The sequence below is a fragment of the Notamacropus eugenii genome, chromosome 2 (assembly GCF_028372415.1).
Source record: "Notamacropus eugenii isolate mMacEug1 chromosome 2, mMacEug1.pri_v2, whole genome shotgun sequence".
In the NCBI taxonomy this organism is placed as follows: Eukaryota; Metazoa; Chordata; class Mammalia; order Diprotodontia; family Macropodidae; genus Notamacropus; species Notamacropus eugenii.
The window spans coordinates 75,164,261-75,186,753 of record NC_092873.1 but is presented as its reverse complement, the minus strand read 5'-3'; positions in this window follow the sequence as shown (position 1 = coordinate 75,186,753).

The window sequence follows — 22,493 nt, the reverse complement described above, 5'->3', positions numbered from 1 at the left end:
CTGGAACAGTCTTGCCTAGGGAACCACTGTAAGGAGCAATTGCATGACTTGAACCCTGTGAAATTTATGAAACCCCTCTGCAAATCTGTGCTAGAAAAAAGATAGAAAATCCCCCCTTTTCCCCATCCCCGCAGGTGTCCTTAACAACTGATACCACAATGAAAATCTTCAAGGTTAACACTCATGATGCAAGTCTTTTAGTGTAAGTGGGCCTAGCTGGACAATTGATCTACAGTGGTCTAGGACAGACACCTCAGACTCAGCATTACCAAGGAAAAACATTTCTCAAAAGCAGAGGACTTGCTGAAGTCAGCTAATTAACATGCATGATTGTTCCTTTTTGTCCTGACTGTACACTTATTAAGCATTGTCTCAGAGATTCCTGTGAGAGATTGTTTCTGTCAGTTTCCAGTAGAGGGCCCCCTGAACGTTTACAAGGTCTTCTGGTGATGAATCTCTCTGAAGTCTGGGGCTTTTGCTTCCCAATAGATGTGGCTCCTCCTGGTCAAGAAGCTGTCTTTCAAAACTAAGGGGCTGATTGGCATCTGGACAAGGAGAAGAGAGGGGCTCTCTCCTCTCCCCTGCAAGGATCTCCTCCTTCTGGTCTGAAACCACTCCAACTCTTGAATCCAAATTGCTGAAATTCTTCCACAGCTTAGCTATTTAAAACTCCCAGAGGTGTGACTAATGTCTTCTCTTAGCCAAACTGCTTTCTTCACCTAACCAGAGATGAGTGTGTGCCCCGGTGCCACGGAGGTTCAGGGGAAAGTCAGAATTCTCTCCCCGCTTCCTACACATCTCAAGACCTCTATTCTTTCAAACTTCACTTTATCCAAATCTATAACCAGCACTCCCTTCATGATTTAAAAACAGATATGTGTCAGCTAACTATGTGACAACAACTAAAAAAAAACAGAAAAGGGATATAAAAATTCATAAATGGTGGGGTAGAATGGTAGAAAAGAGCTAGCCTTTTTTACAGTTTGCTTAACATTGTCAACTTGAAATTACATTCCTAGATTTCTGGGTCAGTGTATTGGTGAAGGATTAGCTGTTCTACGGAATCCAGGGCATCATCAAACTGGAGATATCAGGTACCTGACCCAGGCAGATTAAATGATTCGCCCAAGGAGGTCCAGGAAAGTGCCTTAAGTAGGACTTGAGTATAAGTTCTTTGACTTCAGAGACTTCCTTTTCCTCTAGGTCAGTGGAGGGTATGGGAAAGCAAAGGACATTCCCCTTCAGTATTTCTGCATTCTAGTTGACTGACAGCTATCAATAGCTATCAAGTAAACCTATGCAACAACAAACCATGCTGCCTATCTTGACATCAATCAGCAACTCACCCAAGACTTAATGTTGAGTGAAAAAAGAGGGAATGGCCTTCTCTCTCTCTAAACCAAAATGTGGGATGTTCTTCTCTGGGGAAGCAATGGCCAAAATTATTGTATATTTTTGGATACAATTCCCACCTAAATTCAGCTCAGACATTTTGTTCAGTGAAAATAAAGTTGAGGTTAAGAGTCTGAGACTCACAATAAATTATCACTTTTTGTCAGGAAAGGAGTTACTTAATATTGCATAGCCGAGTTCAAGTTCCAGTTTCAAGTTTGTTCAAAAACAAACTGTCAAATCTGGGTGGGTGTAGGACGTGCCAGCATCCTTGGCATCATGGAAAAGCCAAGTGACATCATCACATTCTTTAAAATATTTGAACATGAAATATGTCAAGTTGAAGTTAAACAATCTGTGTATCATAATATCTGTTGTATTCCTCAAAATCACTAATTTATTTTGGTAAATACAGTACAACATAATGAGTTGGGTTTTTTTGGTGGTTTCTTGTTCTGGGTTGTTTCTCTCACCTCCTCTCTCCGCCCCCCCCCCCCTCCCCACACCCAGGCAGTTGGGGTTAAGTGATTTGCTCTGATCACACAGCTAGGAAGTGTCAAGTGTCTGAGGCTGAATTTGGACTCAGGTCCTCCTAACTCTGAGGCTAGTGCTTTATTCACTTTGCCACCTAGCTGTCTCTTGACCTGTTCTTAATAAAAAACAAACAAAAAAAACCTCTTTCAACGTCTTCACTGTTGAAATAACTCAAGAATGGTTATACATAATCTTTGGAAACTCTCTTCTCCAAGCTATTGTTTCTCATGGGATTGACTCCTAACACACTAGACTAGCCTGCTGTTGGCATGTTTACTTTCTAACTAGCTTACTGTGTTATATCTCAACCCAGAGGTATGTCTGATTTTTTTCAAAGAATCACAAGGTATTTTATATGTCATTGTCTGTCTTTATTCAATAATTTTGAGGCAGATTACATAGAGCACCAGACCTGGAGTTAAGAAGGACCTTAGTTCAAATCTAGCTCAAGTACTTTCTAGCTTTGTGATTTAGGGTAAGTCACTTAACCACTCTTCTGCCTCATCTGTTAAATGGTGATAATGATAGCACCAACATCCCAGGGTTGTTGCGAGGACAAAATGAGATAATGTTTTTAAAGCATATTGCAAACCTGTAAGTGGTATATAAATGTTAACTATAGTAATTATTGTGAAAACCCTTCATTCCTCCTGAATTGCTTAAGTACTTGGTAATGGGTCACATAACCCATTCATTGATTTCTTCAATCCAGCAGTCTGGACCTTCTGTGTTTACATTAATTCCAGGAGAGGCAGAAACCTTTTCTTCACCACAACACCTTTTGTATCCTACTTGGAAAGAAGCTTACTCACTGTATTTTATTTTACTGGTCCAGAACTGGGATTTTATCTGTGTAGAGAACTCCCAGTGAGAAAATTACATGTACCATTGCAGATCAGCAGTTGCTCTGCAGTTTTAGTATGTTTGAAGAGATTCCCTGGGGAACATAGTGATTAAAATGGACTTGCCTAAAATCATCTGAGCCAGAAAATGTCAGAGTCAGAAATGCAATCCATATTTTCTTCCTTCAGAGGGAGGCTCTCTATTTTCTATTCCAAGTGGCCTGCAAGGCATTTCTGCTGTAAAATTTGCAGACACACAAAGTGAAGAAGAATAGCGAATGTGGTGAATGACAGGATTTAAAATAACTCAATATTGCACTAAATCTTCTAGGATAAAATGTGATAGAGATCTATCTTAATGTCTCGTACATTTGTGGTGTTTTAAAAAATTACCATCACCAATGAAATATGGAGGGAAAACAGTTAGATAAAAAGTTTGCCTGAAGATTTTGAAATTTTTCTGGATTCAGTTGTGATATAGCTGCCAAAAAAAGGCTCATGGGATCTTGAGCTACAGTAAGAATGCCCTAACATTCAGGATTAGGGAGGGAAGCACTTATTCTTCTCTGATGCAGTCAAACCACATCTTCTGGGGATTATTTCAGGAAGTCACATGTTAGAAAGGATATTAAATCAAATGGAGAGTATCATGTGGAAAGCAACCAAAATAGTAAAGAATCTAAAGTATGTGTCATAGGAGGATCAAGTCAAGGACCTGGGGATGTTTATCCTAGAGAAAAATTAGGAGGAATATAAAAGCTGTCCTCAAGGTTTGGAGGAACTGTCTTGTGGAAAAAGAATTCAGTGCTTAGTTTGGCTCCAGAGCAACAAGGGAAAACTGCCAAGAGCAGGTCCTTGGGATAGTCTTATAATCTTTAATCAATTAGATAAGTGATTACCTCTAGGAGACCAGTTAGAAATGCATGCACAACATCCCCTTTGGGGGAGATCACATTATATAGAAACTACTTCTACATTTCTGTCTTTGAATTAAGAATTCTTAATATTTAGCAATGACTTTTTTAGACCCTAAAAATCTAATTGTCCATCACCAAATTAGCAGAAAGGCACAAATTTTCCCACTATTGTCAGTTTCTTTTCAGGACAACAATATTTTCTCTTAGGAATAACTAAGGGACATTTATTTTCATCACTTTCCTCCTGCATTAAAATACCCAGAACTTGGTATTTTTGGAGGCATTGGTATTCCTTGTATTCACAGCAGAGGTTAAGAAATCCCGTTGTCCTAGTGGATAAAATATGGCCAATTCTTTTCAATTAAAATGTAATAATTAACTGAATACAAATTTTGGTAAGAAAATAATTGGCAAGATAATAAAAGTATGCATGTAACCCAACTGCAAATTCACTTATGAGATTATATAGTAGATCCTTATTTCCACTAAATATCAGTTTTCCTTCTTTCTAAGAAGTCTCTATTGCTCACTTTGCTATGCTAGGGCTCAGGAAAATAGGCCAGCAAAGCCTGGGTCAAGGCTTAGTCTGTTCTTCTAAAAAGAGCCTGGTGTGTGGTCTGCTTTCCTAAGGCAACTGCTCTGAGTAGGTCAGGGTCAGAAGAAATGATAACCTGGCTGCAATACCTGTACCTGGCAACCAGGATTTAGAACTAACTGGTAACTAGGCCTAGGAGCATAGAATCCTGCCAAATCCAGTGACCAAAGCAAGTAGTTCAATAAGGTACTAGGCCACATGGTCATCATTTCATTTGATATCTCTAACAACATTCAGGCTACTCTGTCACCCAAAAAGACTTGAGAGCCATCACCAAGGATAATAATCGAATCATACCAATAATGATGAAAACAACAATGATGATGATAAAAATTCTCTAAGATCCCTCTGGTCTCCAATTACAGAAGACAAAACCTCTTCAGAGCCTACCTAGTATTCCTTTATTTTTTTGCAAATAGCATTTCCCCCCAATTACATGTAAAAAAAAAAATAGCATTCATTTTTATAAGATTTCAAGTTCCAAATTTTTCTCCCTTTCTTACCTCCCTCTCCTCTGCTCCCCTTTTCTAAAAATGGTATGCAGTTTGATATAGTTTATACATGTGCTATCATGTAAAACATATTTCCATATTCTTCATAACTGTTGAAGAAGCAGATCAAAAGGAAATAAAACCATGAGAAATAATAAAGTAAGTAAAAAAATATGCTTCCATCTGCATTCAGAGTCCATCAGTTCTTTACTTGTATTTGATGGCATTTTCTTTCATGAGTCCTTTCTACTTGTCTTGGATCACTGTGCTACTGAGAAAAGCTGAGTCATTCATAGCTGACACCACATGGATGTTGCTGATACTGTGTATAATGTTTTCCTTGTTATGTTCATTTCACTTTGCATCAGTTTGTACAAGTCTTCCCAGGTTTTTCTGAGATCTACCTGTTCATCATTCCTTATTGCACAATAGTATTCCATTACATTCATAAGCACAGCTTGTTCAGCTAACTGATCCCCAACTGATGCACATCCCCTCCATTTCCAATATTTTTGCCACCACAAAAAGGGCTGCTATAAATATTTTTGCACATATAGGTCCTTTTGCTTCTTTTAAGCTCTCTTTGGGATACAGACCTAGTAGTGATATTGCTGGATCAAAAGGTATACCCAGTTTGTTTGCCCTTTGGGCATAGTTCCAAATTGCTCTCCAGAGTGGTTGTATCAGTTCACACCTCCACCTACAGTGCAGGAGTGTCCCAATTTTCACACATCCTCTCCCACATTTATCATTTTCCTTTTCTGTCATATTAGCCAACCTGCAGGGTGTGAAGTGGTATTTCAGAGTTGTTTTAATTGGCAATTTTCCAATCAAAAGTGATTTAGAGCACTTCTTCATATACCTTTAGATATCTTTGGTTTCTTCATCTGAAAATTGCCTGGTCCTGTCCTTTAACCATTTATCAGTTGGGGGATGGTTTGTACTCTCATAAATTTGACTCAGTTCTCTGATGATGCATTTATCAGAGATACTTACTATAAAGACTGTTTCTCAGCTTTCTGCTTTCCTTCTGATCTTGATTGCATTAGTTTTGTTTGTACTAAAGCTTTTTAATTTAATATTATGAAAATTATCTAGAGAGAGTAGTGCTGTCTGGCCTCAACCCCAGGAGGCCAGAAGTGGTGGAGGAGCCCTTGGCAGTTGCAGCAGCAGCAGCAGTAGCATGGCAGCAGCTGGTTCTGGAGCTCTAGGCCCATTAATTGGGGGAATCCAATGGCTGACAATACACCCCCCACCTCCAAAGGAAGCAGAGGACTACCTTGACAAAGAGCTCAAAAGTCAAGTAATTGTCTAGGGAAATGAGCAAAAAACTAGAAAAAAAGAAAAAGAAACAGACTACAGAGTCTTACTTTGGTCACAAAGAAGATCAAAACCTACAACTGCAAGAGGATGACAAAATTAAAACTCCTACATTTAAAGCCTCCAAGAAAAACAGGAATTGTTCTCAGGCCATGGAAGAGCTCAAAAAAGATTTTGAAAATCAATAAGAAAAGTAGAGGAAAAATTGATAGGAGAAATGAAGGTGATGCAAGAAAATCGTGAAAAATGAGTCAGCTGCTTGCTAAAGGAGACCCAAAAAATACTGAAGAGAATAACATATTTAAAATTAGACTAACACAAATGGCAAAAGAGGTCCAATAATCAATGAGGAGAGAATGCCTTTGAAAGCAGAATTGGCCAAATGGAAAAGGTGATACAAAAGTTCATTGAAAAAAATAATTCCTTAAAGATTAGAATGGAGCAAATAGAAGCTAATGAATGACTTTATGAAAAAAATCAAGAAATTGTAAAACAAAACCAAAAGTGTTTGGCTTTGAGGCTGAAGGGCTACCCGAGTCTTACCTTACCTGTCGCAGGTCTTCGGCGGCCAAACCGGATAAATGTATTGAGAGAAGAGACTTTCCAGAGTTGAACAAGGGTTAGGCTTTATTCAGGGTCTTGATTACATGTGCAGGGTGAATTCTTCCTCAGGAGAGAGGAATCCTCCTCTTCCCAAGGAGGCAAAGATCATACAGCAAGAGAGTGGGAGTGGGAGAGGGGAGGGACCTTCTGCCCTCTAAGGGCCCCTCAGTGCGAAGAGTGCCTTCAGGCTTTCCTGACCCTACTTAAGCTCTCCCGCCCCATAGTTTGCACCTGAATACCGTGCCTGCTCTCAGCCTTTAGCTAGACAACAACAGGTGTGCTCAGACCATGGGTTAATCTCAAGGGTGGGATGCTCTCCCCAGCAAGTTTTCCACGGGGAAGAGGCGGAAATGCATGAGATAGCCCGGGTCTCACGCCTCAATTCCCAGCTGTTCCCTGGGGGGCCTCATGAGAACTCTGAGGTTTAGAAGTCCTCACTTTTACCTGCCCGAGACTGTCCACATGAAACTGAGCTTACACCCCCAACACAAAAGAATGAAAGAAGAGAAGACAATGTAAAATATCTCATTGGAAAAACACCTCACCTGTAAAATAGATCCAGGAGAGACAATTTAAAAATTATTGGACTACCTGAAAACCATGATCAAAAAGAGAGCCTAGACATCATCTTTATCTTTCAAGAAATTATCAAGGAAAACTGCCCTGATCTTCTACAACCGGAGGATAAAATAAATACTGCAAGAATCGACTGATTGTTTCCTGAAAGACATCCCAAAAGGAAAACTCTTAGGAATATTGTAGTCAAATTCCAGAGTTCCCAGGTCAAGGAGAACATATTGCAAGCAGCTTGAAAGAAACAATTTGAGTATTGCAGAAACACAGTCTGGATAATACAAGATCTAGTAGCTTCTATATTAAGGGATTGGGGGACTTAGGATATGATATTCCAGAGGTCAAAGGAGCTAGGATTAAAACCTAGAATCACCTACCCCACAAAACTCAGTATACTACTTCAGGGGAAAAATAGTAATTCAATAGAATAGAGGACTTTCCAGTATTCTTGATGAAAAGACCAAAGCTGAATAGAAAATCTGACTTTCAAATACAAGTATCAAGAGAAGTGTGAAAAAGTAAACAGGAGAGAGAAATCATAAAGGACTTACTAAAGTTGAACTGTTCACTTTCCTACATGGAAAGATAATATTTGTAACTCTTCAGAGTTTAATCAGTACGAGGGTAGTTGGAGGGATTACATATATAGACAGAGGGTACAGGGTGAGATGAATATGAAGGAATGATACTTAAAAAAAAATTAAGGAGTGAGAGAGGAATATATTGGGAAGAGAAAGGGAGAAATAGAATAGGGTAAATTATCTCTCACATCAAAGAGGCAAGGAAAAGCTTTTGGAGGGGAATGGAGGGAAAGAATGGGGAGAAGAGAGGGAAAGAATGAATCCTACTCTCATCAGATTTGGTTTAAGGTGAGAATAACATGCTGTAATGTTAAGGGAATTTGAAGGTCTTCCTTGTCCCTTAATAGGCCCATGTGACCTGCTTTGAGCTTTGTCCCAGCCCACAACTTGAGTTACCTGAAGCCCATAGTGGGAGGAGCTTGCTGAATGGATAGAGCAGGAAAGGTGCAGCAGAAAGAGAGTGAGGTGGACCTGAGAGAGAGGCAGCAAGTAGAGCAGAGGCAGAGCAGCTAGCCTGGGTGAGAGAGGGCATTTTGCCTGAGGTAGCTTGTTTGTGGGGATGCCTCATGGAGGGAAGGTTTGGAGATGGGAGTCCTCTCTTTATTGATAATGTGTAGGAAATTTGTTGTTACTATGGTAGCACTGGCTTTCTTGTATCTGAATAAATATTTTGGTTTCATCTTTGAGGAAGAGATTTTATATTTTGCAGATTTACTTTGGAAATAAGCCTGCATATCCATAGTAGCTGTTTTAGATATCACATTGTCGCTACACATGCACACTCACTTGGGTATGAAAATCTATCTTACCCTACAGGAAAGTAGTGGGGGAAAGGGATAAGAGAGGAGGGAATGAGAGAAGGGAGGGCAAATGGAAGGAGGGGGTAATTAGAAGTAAACACTTTGAGGAAAGACAGTGTCAAATGAGAGAATGGAATAAATGGATAGGATGGAGGGAAATATACTTAGTCTTTCACAACATGAATATTATGAAAGTTTTTTTCATGACTACACATGTATAGCCTATATTGAATTGTTTACATTTCCAATGGGAGTGGTTGGGGAGGGATGAAGGGAGAAAAATTAGAACTCAAAGTTTTAAAAACAAATGTTAAAAATTGTTTTTATATGCAACTGGGAAATAAGACATACAGGCAATGGGGTATAGAAATCTATCTTACCAACAAGAAAAAAGAGGGAAAGGGGATAAAAGAAGTGGGGAGTGTGATAGAAGGGAGGGCAGATTGGGGGAAGGGGTAATCAGAATACACACTCTCTTGGGATGGGGGAGATAAGAGTTGGGGAGAAAATTTGGAGCTCAAAATCTTGTGGAAATGAATGTTGAAAACTAAAAATAAATAAAATGAAAAAACAAACTTGCAATGAACAAAGCCCAGGGTAGAAACCATAGGCTGCATAAAAAGATGTGTTTTGAGTATGTGACTATATTATAGCACAATTAACCAGCAAGATGAAAAGTCATGTTTGCTGGGGATGGAAGCTCAATTCCATGTGGACAGTCTCAGGCGGGTAAAGGTGGGAACTTCTAAATCTTAGAGTTCTCACGAGGCCCCCCAGGAAAACGACTGGGAATCGAGGTGAACTGAGCTATCTTGTGTATTTCCGCCTCTTCCCGTGAGAAACGTGATGGGAGAGAGCTCTCCCCGCCCTCGAGCCCTCGAGATTGTCCCGGATCTGGGCACACCTAACAGGCACAGTATTCAGATGCAAACTATGTGGCTGGAGAGTTTTAATTGGAGTCAGGAAAGCCTGAAAGCACTCTTGGGCGGAGGGGCCACGTGTGTGGACAGAAGGCTCCGCTTTTCCTCTCTCCGCTCTCCCCTCCCCCTCTCTCCCCACTTATACTTCTACTTCCAATCTCTTATTGTAAGATCTTTGCCTCCTTGGGAGATCTTTCTCTCTCCCTCCTAAGGAAGAATTCCCCTGCACTTGTAACTAGACTCTGAAATAAAGCTCAACCCTTGTTTGACTCTGGAATGTCCTTTCTCTCATACGAGCATCCGGTTTGGCCAGCCCAAGACCTCCGATAGAGGTAAGGGAAGACTCGGGTAGCCCTCAGGCCTCTAGGCCTGGCACATGTTGACAATAATGTGTACCTCCCAAGATCCTATTGGAGTCTGGTTAGTATACCCATTCTGTCCATCAGATGGGAAGTGATGTGCCATGGAGAGATAAACTTTTGCCTGTAGGGCAGTGAATAATGTAGTCTAAAAGTCTCAGATAAATGAAGGATATAACTTGGTAGCAATAGGAAAAAAAGGATCTTGGAGCCAAAAAATCAAGCTGAGGTACAGGAAAATTGCTTTAGTGGTCAGTAGGAAGTGTTTTACAGAGGAGGAAATGAATATCTTGGCCAGGATGTGGCATCTATGACTATCATGCCAACATCATACCCCTAAGATAGGGCCAAGTGCAACATAAAGTTCAAGTTCACTGCTACCTAGAAGGTAAAGGGAGCTATCAGTGGGTATAACAACTCATCCAGTTTCCTAGTGGAGTCCTTGGTTCAGACACATCTCTTCTAGGGTTGGACAAACTTGACGTATGTCTTCCTGTGTGCATGACCACTGAAACTCCCAGGCAATGGCATGTATGATTTTATTTTTAAAATTTTTAAGCATTTTAATTTAAAGTTTTGAATTCCAAATTCTATCTCTCCCTGCTGTCCTTCCCTCCCCCTCCCTGAGCTGGTAAGATACAGGTTATACATGTATAATTATGTAAAAAATTTCCATATTAGTCATTTTGTACAAGAAGACTCAAATAAAAGGGGAAAAATGAAAGAAATAAATCTAAAAATAGCAAAAAAAGAAAACCCATAAGAAGTTTTCCTGAATTCAGTACAGGTTAGGAACAGTGAGATAGAAGGTTCAAGAAAGGCCAGATTTCTTTCTTTGAGGAATTCAGATTTTCTTAAAATTGAACCATATGAGTTCAGAACTAGAGTTCCTTTTTGTAGTGGGGTACTTCCTGGACCATGGATGATACTGGAAAGTAGAGTTATGGGGAAATGGTCTATGAAGACACTCACTTCCCCTGTTATTCTTCTCCCCCAAAGGAGATTATTTAATAAGATGATTATCCATATGAAAGAACCTCTGACCTATAAATTAATTTCATGTAGGACTGGATAGATCCCATTCACAGCTGTTGATACCACTAAAACCTGGGATTAATCTTATAAAACTAGAGTCTTTTGGATTCTGTTTTCTGTTACAAAGAAGGAGGAGGAATATAGAGTCAGAAATGAAATCACAACTTCAGACTAGGTGACTATATAAGAATGAGAAAGTAAGGAAAAGTAAGTCAAAAGGGACTATAATGTTACTAAAAAGAATGAGACCTAATTTCAAGTCTGTAGAAACATGGTGAGAAATCTCTGGTAATATTAGGGGCAGTTTCTTCAGACTAAATCCCTAACATAAAGAAGGGAGGAGTGCAGGTGAATAGCTTGTGGAAGCAAAATATCAAGCTCATCAATTTACAGAAAACTCAAATTAAGTAAATCATAAGGAAGTTTAGTCAAAGTTTATTAGACCTCTACATCTATAAGCTACTAATATTTAAAAATAAAATCACCTACGTGTAAATATTAGTCTGCACTATAACACAGCAGAAAACTCTAACATTTTATACACACAAAAATAAAATTTGATTAATTCTCATAAAACTATGGTCAGAATCTTTGGGTTTTCCAACATCTGTACCTCATCCTGGAAGTCTTTGATGTTAGATAATATTATTATAATTTAACATCACAAAATGCAATTTTAAAATTGTTTTTTCTTCCCACATGATAAAACTGTTCCCAAGTTTTAATTTAAATGAAGGCTATGGAAAGATATAATTTCTAGAATTTTCCAAGAAACTTTCTACAAGAATTTATAAGACCTAGACTCTTTGTGTCAAACTGGGACAAATAGCTGCTAGAGTATTTTTCTAACAGTTTTCTTAATTCTGTATTTTATAATAAAAATAATGTTTCTAATAATTCTATCTGATAACTAAATACAAGAAGAGTTAATTCAGTTTATTTAATTAGTTAAAGTGACTTTATAGGTGGAAACAAAGTGTCAACCTTTGTATACTTTGTTATCTAGTTTATTCATGATTGATGCATTCAAATCAACAATTTACAAGCATTTATTAAATAAATACCTCCTAGGGAAGGAGCAGCTAGGTGGTGCAGTAGATAGAGCACCAGTGCAGGAGTCAGGAGGACCTGAGTTCAAATCTCACCTCAGACACTTGACACTCACTAGCTATGTGACCTTGGGCAAGTCACTTAACCCCAATTGCTTCATCCTGGGTCATCTCCAGTCATCCTGATGAATATCTGGTCACTGGATTCAGATGGCTCTGGAGGAGAAGTGAGGCTGGTGATCTGCACAGCCCCACCTCACTCAAAACAAAGTCAAGTACAAGTCATGTCATCATTTCTCTGATGGCATGGTCTTCTTTGGTAACAAAGGATGAACACACCTACTAGGGAAGGGAAGAAGCATTTATTGGGCCTATTACAAACATTATTTCATTTGATCCTTACAACCACCCTATAAAGGTAGATGCTATTTTAGAGTTGAGGAAACTGAGACCCACAGAGGTTAAAGGACTTGAACTCAGGTCTTTCTAACTCCAGAGTTTTCTTTACTACCTAATGGGGGAATTGAGGAGATTAGGATACTATTAACAGGATTTTTACTGAGCCAGTCTCTCTAACCTGAGAATGCTCAGAGCCAAACAAAGCAGGCCTAGAGACAGTAATCAATCAGTTTAATTAATAAGTTTTGGGAAGTAAAAGCACAGGTTAGATGCTTAAATCACAAGTGGGGAAGGAGAGGGGAAGGTGAATTACAATCGTTTATTGGTTTTCCACTAGAAACCCATAAATCCCACAATACAACGATTCTGGGGTCAAGTCTTTGGGGGTCATGACCACTTCTCCTAGGGTACACAACAAAAGTTCTTGACAGGAACAGGTTCTACAATCTTTTATTCAATTCACTTAAGGTTCAGAAATTGTGAGTGTTGTTAGAGTTTTGATTTATCAACTCAAGCTGCATTGTAAGCTCTGGAACCCTGAGCCAGAGACGCAGCTCTTGAGAAAACTAAATTATTAGCATATTCATTGCACATATCATATCAATTAACATGAAAATTATAATTCTCTTCTCAATATCAAGTAGTTAATTGTGAGTATTGAATGTACCTCTCTGACTTCATCTCCTGACTCAATTCTGGCACTAAATTTCTATTCCATTATTGGTCTAGTCCAATTTCTGTGTTGTGAGAAAACTATGCAATTGTGGGAATTAGGACAAAAGATTGTTGCATAGTTTGAACCTGCCCCTTTGTGGGTGGGAAACTGGACCAACTCTCTCTGCTGCTTAGAGACCCTTAACCTAGGTTTTGTTGATCTGGTTAAATCCAAAGATCAAAGCAAGGAGCTTTCTCACAGTTGTACGAGTCAAGCCACCCACGTATATCATCTGAAAACTGGCCTTGTAGTGATCAATTAGTTATTGTTTCCATGTTCCTTTGATTGTTTACAGACACTCCCAAGGAGTGGGATATCTTTTTTTCTGAATTCAAGGAATTGTACCTGTTTACTCTTCACCTCCAACTTGGAAGTCTCTAATCTTTCCTCCAATTAGAAATCAGGTTACCTAATATTGTGTTGTTTCCTTTTAATTAACTGGCCTAATTCAATCATTTGTTTTAATGTATAAAAGTCTGTCTCCCCCTGTATTTGGGGGTCCAGCTTAAGTTGAGGAAGTCAAGACCTAGTGTGTTGGGTATTGCTTAATGGTATTGCTTAAAGAGGACTAAAATGACATCACTATGTTGGGGTCAAGGTACAGTTTGTTTGACTGTGGCTGAACAGACCAGTACGAGCTCTGAAGTCTCTATTATAGGAAAGGCATAAATAGTCCATATGAGCCTTTGGAGTGGAGATGTTTCTAAATTTGCACACCTGATATTTCTTTTGATCTACTGCAAGTCTGCGTCTTTATGTGGGCATGTCATGCTGGACAGTTCCTTTGCCAGTGTCCCCCATGTCTCACAGTTGATTCCAAAGTTTTTCAAGGAGACCTTAAGGGTGTCCTTGCTTTTGCTACTTTTCACCTCCATGTGAGTAGTTGCTTTGTGTGATTTCTCCATAAAATAGTCTTTTAGGTTAACACACATTTTACTTTTGAACAATTTGGCCGGCCTATCAGAGTTGAGCTCAACCACTCAGAGCAACTTGAGAAAGGACTTCAGAGTCTGGTACCTTCTCTGCCGGGTGATCTTCATAGTCCTAAAACAACTCAAATGGAAGCAATTCAGTTTCCTGGCATGGCACTGGTAGACTGTCTAGATTTCACAGGCATATAACAATGAAGTTAGCACAGTAACTCTGTAGACTTTCATTTTTGTAAGCAATCTAATATATCATCTTTCCCACATTGTCCTTTGGTGTCTCCCAGACATTGGTAATTTGTGGGACAACTATTGCCTAATCAAGCATTGTTTTAATAAATAGATATTTTCAGAAGATTTTGTTTTCTTAGTCATACATTTTTTACTGGTCACACTAACTACCTCTTTACTAGTCTACATGTACTTTTGTTGTATACTGAATACACAAATACAGTACAGCAAATACAAAGAATGAAATATTATCAAGGAGACTACATTCTAATAGGAAAGACAAATGCATGTGTATGTGTGTGCGTGTGTGTGTGTGTGCGCGTGTGGTTAAAACCACCTTATTTGGCTCTAATGCAAGGGCTTTTTGATTGAATCAAACAAGGAAAGAAGGAAACAAACTTTTATTAACCTTTTATATGATCCAGTCACAGTGCTAAGTGTTGGGATAAAAAGAAAAAAGAAAAAAAGAAGAAAAAAGAAGAAAGACAGTCTCTGTCCTCAAGGAGCTTATGTCCTAACATAACAACACAGGAAAGACAACACAGGAAAGGAAGCTGAAACAGGAAGGGGTGAGGGGCAGGGAATGAAGATACCTGGCACAGGGAAATGTTTTTGAATTCCACAGGACATCTGGAATAGGGCCAAAGAAAGAAGGCAGTCCAGCTTCAGCCTTTCAACAAAATGAAAGTTCCCCCTAGTGAGAGAAGTGGGGAGGGCCTTGTGAAGGGATTTCCTATGGTGAATTGACCACAGGGAGTGGTAGGCTTGATGAGGTGGTGGGATCTGGACCCCCAAAAACCCTAAGACTATTTCTAACTAAATCAAGACACCTGACCCCATCCCTGTCCCCCCCAACTCCCATTAGTCCCCTTTCCTCCCCACTGTGAAAAAATTCTCTCCTGGTTACAGGTACAGACAGAGCTGACCCTGTATTTCCTCAGATAAACGCTACTAGTGCAGGGTGCTGACCCACAGACTTTTTCCCAGCATGCCTGCCCCAAGGATTCTTTGCTGCCTACCTATCCTTACTCTGGCGCTAAACAAAAACTGTCTTTTCTCCTTCAATGTCTGGTATCCACAAAGTTGTCTCTGCTGACTCCCTGAATTTTCCCACCCATAGATTATTGACATCTTTTCCCAAAGACACTTGGACCCTTTGGATTACCTGATTAGCATCCTTAACCTTCTTTTCCCTGCCACTTTTCTATATAAGTTTTAGATTCTCTCCTAGCAAGTTCATCAAAGAAACTTTGCCCACTACTGTTGGAGTTATGATAAAACATGGCTGGGGAACCTGCAGCCTGTAGGCTACATATTGCCCTCTAAGTCTTTGGGTGCAGCCTTTTAACTGAGTCCAAGCTTTACAGAACAAATTTTTTTATTAAGGGGATTCGTTCTGTGAAATTTGGATTCAGTCAAACAGCTGAACTAGAGGGCCACATGTGGCTTTGAGGTCGAAGGTTCCCTGCCCCTGCAATATACTTTGCCACTTCAGTGAAAGAAAGTTTGATTATGTGAATTCATTCCAGGCAACTCTGCCTTGGCATTCTTGGGGTCCCAGCACCCTAAACCTCTACCCTCAAAACCTCTTCAATATGTCTAAATAACAAAATTATGTCACAATTGGTCACAGCCTAAGCCATTTATTAAATAGGGTAAAGCTATGTCAGATCCTAGAAATTGGATTGAGCATGAAATAAAGGCAGAATGAGCTATGGCACAGAAGGGAGACATCTAGGAGAGAGGCATTGGTTTTACAGGCATTTCAAGATGAAGATTCAGGCTGAGAGAAGAACCAAGTCAAGCTTTTTCCAAAGCGTCCCCACCAGATGTATGCCTCTCTCTTCACAAACACTATAAGATCACCTGCTTTTTCTTTACTCAAACCCTGTGTATTTAAGAAGGATTTTAATAGCATTTTTAGAATTTAGTTTCTCAGGATTCATGGCCGTGGTAATATCTAGTTTCCAGGTGTTAAATAATAACTCCCAGAATAGCCCCAGGGTTCCTAGATAGTAATTCCTAGAATCATAGTGATAGACAGCCCTTCCTGTGTCCTGACATAATATGATACTTATGTACAGAGGGATGATATAGCTAAAGTTAATCTATGAGCTTAATGTTGGCAAGATGCCTTTTTAGTCTGTTGCCCTATAAAGAAAGTGGTTACTGGTCAGTGAGTAGGGAATTCATAGGGGAATCCATAGGGGAACCCATGGGGGAATCAATCTGAGATTTGGGTAGTGCATACAAGAATGCACGTACCTGCCTCAACCAGCCCCCATTAAGGTTTGAGGGGATTTAGGGGAGTGTACAAGCTGTGCCTGTCTCGACTGACCCCATCAAGATGTAGAGGTTGTTGCTCCCCCTTTAAGCTGGCCCCTGTGAGAAGGGTGATTAGGGAATGCTCTAGGAATTGGTGCCTCCATTATCAACAACTCCCTTTGAGAAGACTAGACCAGAATAAAGTAAGATTATTAACCCCTCTGGAGCTGTCTTCCTGTCCTGCCTGTTGGATCAGACCAAGAGTGAACATGTTAGAGGCTGAAGTCCCAAAACTCCAGTGCCTCTGGTTTGTAATCTGTGAATCACCCTGACAGAAAACTGAGTATTTCCTCAACACAGAAAGGCCAGAGGTGGGTTGGGGGGTGTTGGGGGGGTTTGAAGAGGACTGATGGGGAGAAAGTGGTGGTGGAACTAGAGGCAGGTACAAATGTAGGCAGAGCTTGAGTTTTGAGGTATCAGGAATTTTTCTATTCAAAATAAATTCTGGGAGGTCAAAGAGTAACATGAGGACTTTTATGCTTAAAGTAGAAGTTGATTTAAGAAGGTCCAGCAACTTGGATGGGAACAAATGCCTCTGTATTTCAATATAATGTGTTTCCTTTGTAATTCTACATATTACATTTTCAAACATTTTTCTGTGCCAGTACTCAGTCTTCACCAGACTACCAAAAGGTTATATGATAAAAAGTAAAGAATTTCTGCTTTTATTTATTGCAGAAAATTGACACATAAATGTAAAGTAGTTAAATATATAGTGGTTTGGGAGGGAGAGTACTAGCAGCTGAAGAGATCAGAAAAGGTTTCATGCTGTTAGTGCTTCAGCGTCAGTTTCTTGAAGGAAGATGGGGAATCTATGAGGAGGTGGTGAGAAGAGAGTGTATTCCAGGCATAGAGACAGTGAGGGCAAAGGAATGGAGAGGAGAGATGGAGGGTCCTGCTTGAGGAAGATCAGAGGGCTGGAGGGGGCAAATAATGTTTAGCGAGTTGGAAATAGAATTGGCAACAGAATGGGAAACATTTTAAAAGCTAGAGTCTTTTGCAACATTTCTCAAATATGCCCCCTTCTTCTCTGACGTTGTTACCCCCCAAAGTGCAGGCCCTCATCATCTGATGCCTGGAGTATCATATAGCCTGCTGGTGTGTCTGTCTGCCCTGAGTTTATCCAGCCTCCCTTCAGCCATTAATGTGATTTTCCTAAAGCATAGGTATGACTGTTGTCACCCACCTACTCAATAAACTCCAGTGGCTCCCTATTGCCTCCAGGATCAAATACAAAACCCTCTATTTGGCATTCAAAGCCTTTCATAAGCTAATTCCATCTTACATTTCCAGTCTTCTTACATCTTACTCTGGGACACTGGAAAAAAAAAGAAAAAAAATCCAGTGACACTGGACTCTTGAATGTTCTGTTAACAGAATATTTCATCTCTGCTCTCTGAATATTCTTTCTGACTGAATGCTCTCCTTAGTTTGGATACCTTACTTCCCTCGGTTCCTTTATACTCAGAGTAAAATACTACTTAATGGAAAGCTTGCCTAGTCCCTCTTAATTCCAGGGCCTTTCCTCTGTTAGTTACACCTGGCATATAAGTAAACATTTAATAAATGTTTACTGATTAATAATGATTGATTACATTTTATCCTTCAGGCAATAAGAAGCCACTCAGACATGGCCAGAGTTGTATTTAAGGAAAATTACTTTCAAAGGTGCCTGGGATCTGCTTATACTAGAATGGCATATATGTCACATATACCAGTTCCTGTTTGTTTATTCCTGAGTATGTAGCAATGCATTGCCCCAATATTCTGAAGCCACTTTGACCAATCTACTTACTTGACAAAAAGAACAGGTTTTGATTGCACCTAAAGTCTTCAGTTGCAGGTCTTCAATATGACAAAAGAGACCTAGGTGGCTGTGCCAAAATCCAATATCCGTTCTTGCTGCTTCCTTTATTTTAATAATGATGAAATTCAGATATGCAAGTTCACTGTAAAAATGTACTATTTCCTTATGTGGTGCTTGTCCCTTCCTTTTCCTTTTTCCCTCACCCCTAAAGAACAGTGTTTTTCCTATTCAGGATGCCTGATACAACTAATCAAAAACCATCATCTCGAAAATTCTGAATTCTTTTGCTAGTAAACCAGATGGCATACAATCATTTCAAGGCAAAAGTACTAAATTAACTGTAAGGCTAAAGAAGTAGGAGCAGAACTTCACCTAAAGTTAGAATAATTAATTTTTGTATTTCCTGAGACCTAGCACAGTGACTGGTACATAGTAGACACTTAACATATGCTTGTTGAATGACTTCTTTCAGAAACCTGGGGCAAGCTCTCATATTTCTGGGAAATACTGCACCTGCAACCACAATTCTGTGATCACTCCTAAACTTGATATTAAAATTTCTTTCCATTCATCTGGACGTCAGCCATCTGCTAATTTGTCCTAGTTTTAGTCAAGGGCAGACTTTGTTCAGCCAGGAATCTTGCAGTATTGAAAAAAATGAAAATTAAGTTTGATTGGGCACATCTATTTGTATTCCTCATATTCAAATGAAAGTTTTAGAAATCTTATTAAATAAAATATAAGTCCTTTACAGTTTAAATGTAAAAAAACCCAACAAAACAACCCAAAGCAACACCTGAGATACAAGTTTTACTTTCTAGTTGGCTAGATAATAAAAATATATTTGCAACCAATCCATAAATTTGCTTATAAGATTATATAGTAATGGTTCCTTTTTCCTCTAAATATGTTTTTCTTCATTTTAAGAAACTCCTATCACTCACTTTGCTGTGCCAGGACTCAGAAAAATGAACCAGCAAAGCCTGTATTACACTAGTGATATTCTCTCAGGAAGGGTTGTTTGTACTTCCTCTTGGGCCTGGTGCATGGTCTGATCAGCAAGGGCAATTGCTCTGAATGGGTCAGGACGACAGTGAATGTGAACCTGACTGCAGTACTAGAATACCTAGAAATCAAGACATAGAAGTGATTGGTAACATGGTCTAGGGTTAGGCACATAAAATGTCAGCAATTATTTCTACCATCCCCCAGAAGGTCAACCATGAGTGGTCACTCTACTTCTATTGTGGGCCAGTCAAATAGAAAATAGACACAGTTTCAAAAAAAAAATTTAATTAAATTAAAAATTTACATTTTGACAGTGGGTAAATAAAGAGATCTCTTTGTTAAACAAAGTGATATAAACTTAAGTACTGTTTAAATCTTGCGGAAACAGTTCTGTTTACAATTTATTTGTTTGCTGGTTTTTTCTTTTACTTTTTTTTGAAATCTGGTCTTCTTAACTGGCCAAAGCTAGAGGTACAGTGGTCACCGACAAAAGCCAGTCCTTTTGGTTCAGCCCTCCTTAGGGCAGCCTGCTAGTCTCTCAAACTCTGGGGCTCACCATAATTTTGTGTTGATGACAATTTTTTTTACTCCTGTACACTTCAGAACTCCCAAGCTCAAGCCATCCGCTAGCCTCAGCCTCCTCCAGTAGGAGGAATTTTATGTATTTGCCATAACTTTGTGAAAGAGGGTTTCCTTCCAGAGTTGCTACAAAGACAAATATCAATCTCAATTAGTGAGAGAAAAAGAATTTCAAGTAACAGTATCATCAGTGACACAACATTTTGAAAAACTTTACACAGAAAAACATCACATCAATGATTGAAAAAGCACAATGTTAAATTCTCAGACTTGTAAGTAATAATAACTAACATTTATGTATATCTTTAAGGTGAGACACAGAGCTTCAGGGTAATTAATAATCAATTTATTAATTAGGCAAGCTGGCAATCAATAAATTGGTGGTCTCTGGTTTCTTCTGAAATCCCTTCTGAAAGGGAATTTTCCTGACAAGTGAAACTCGATGGTGAACTTTGATTATTGGACACTTAATGAGGAGATAGGTTAGAAGTCTTTGGCCTCCTCCTGCTGAGAATGTGGCTTGATTGTGAGATTCAGCAGCTTCCATCAATCTAGGCAGAGAAAACCATTTCCATCTGGATCTCTCTGGTTTTCTCCTTCGTGAGCTGGGTCACCCTAAACTCTAACTGAGGAGATGAAGAACAGGGGTTCCTTTCATTAGGGTAAGAGCTCATCTAAACTGCATTCTATTTATACTCTAAGAAGAAATTAAGTCTCTTTGTTGGGTGGAGTTCTGCCCAAAATTGCCTAGCAAGTTCCTTGAGGGCTAAGAGCAATCTCATCAATTATCCATTCCCTTCAGAGACTGACTGACCTTAACAGGAGTTGGGTTTTACAGAAAATGAAGGAAAAAAGGTGGATCACAATTAATAACTAGTTCTTAATATAAGTGTATAATATTAATTTCTCTCAAAGGATTGTGAAGTGCTTTAACTAAAGCCTTTAATACTATAGTTAAGTAGGCCAACAATTTAAGCCATGAAATATAAAATCAAGCTTAATTGCATGTGCCCATTAAATAAAAGAAAAACAACAATATTATAGATGCAAAGTTTCCTTTTCAAATAATTTGTAATTGTTTGGATTTTTTAATTTTCACTTTTTGTATCTACTCCAGAAGTCCTTCAGGTTATATATGTAACTGAATTGTCATGATTTAATATTATACTCAATCAAGCAAGCAATAAAAACTAATTAAGGGCCTATTATGTACCAAGCACTGTTCTGAGCTCTGGAGAAACAAAAAGTGACAGAAGACAGTCCCTGCCCTTCAGAAGCTTAGCAAACATATACCAAGCAAGCTGCATAGAGGATAAATAGGAAATAATTAACAGAGAAGTTGGGCAAGGCTTTCAGTAAAATGTGGTATTTTACTTGAGACTTAAAGGAAGCTGGAGAAGTCATTAAGCAGAGCTAAGGAGGGAGAGCATTCCAAGCATGGAGGAGAGCCAAAGAAAAGGCTCAGAGCCTGAGAGAGTGTCTTGTTAGGAAAACAGCTGAATTCAGTTCTGCATCAAAGAGTACATGTCCAGGAGTAAGAAAAACTGGAAAGGTGAGGGGAGCTAGGTTATAAAGGGCTTTGAATGCCAAACAGCATTTTGTACTTGGTCCTGGAGGCAACAGGAAGTCACTGGAGTTTATTGAGTAAGGGATGAGGGGAGGGAGGAGTGAGAATCAGACCTGGGCATTAGGGAAGTCATGAGATTGGAGTGAAGAGAGAGTTGAGGGCCTGCATTAGAGTGGTGGCAGTGTTAAAAGAAAAGGAACTGTATAAAACAGATGTTGCAAAAGTGAGATCAATGATTGCCAAAAGATTGGATATGGAAAGTGAGAGACAGTAAGCAATCAACACATATATTCCAGTGGGCTTTTCCAAATGTTAACCAAGAGAGCTAACTTTGACTCCAAGTAAATATGTATGCGTGTGCACACACATTTTGTTGGTGCTTAGTTTTTACATCACTGCCTGTAAGAAAGTATCAAGTATGCTTGTGTGTTACACGAAGTACAGCTTAAACAGAGTAAATGAATGTGTATGGGATAAGATGAAAAACTGCTAGAGAATGAAGACCCGAAATAGGACAGGAGTCAAACAGAAAAATCAGCATACAAGCCCAGAGGAAACGGGCATTGTGAGACTCGATTTTCTTTCAAGAGCAATTTATCAATTTATTATTAGCTAGCCTAATTACTAAAATCATTAGCTGCCCAGAAAGTATTGATGAGCCAGAAGGGCACTAAGTGCAAATATATGTAAACATATATATCTAAATACACATACCTATCTCATTAATTCAGAAGAGTATTTGCCTTCAAATTGAAGCATATTAGGATACGGACACTGTTCCACTTTCTGTCTTGCACAATGAAACAGCTAAGCTATTCCTGACCCTGGTTAACTTCCAACCTTTCTGGTTGGAAATGCAAAAACACATTTAGATAATAGGTCTAACAATTTTTTCCCCCTCCATTATGCATAACGCGTGTTCAAC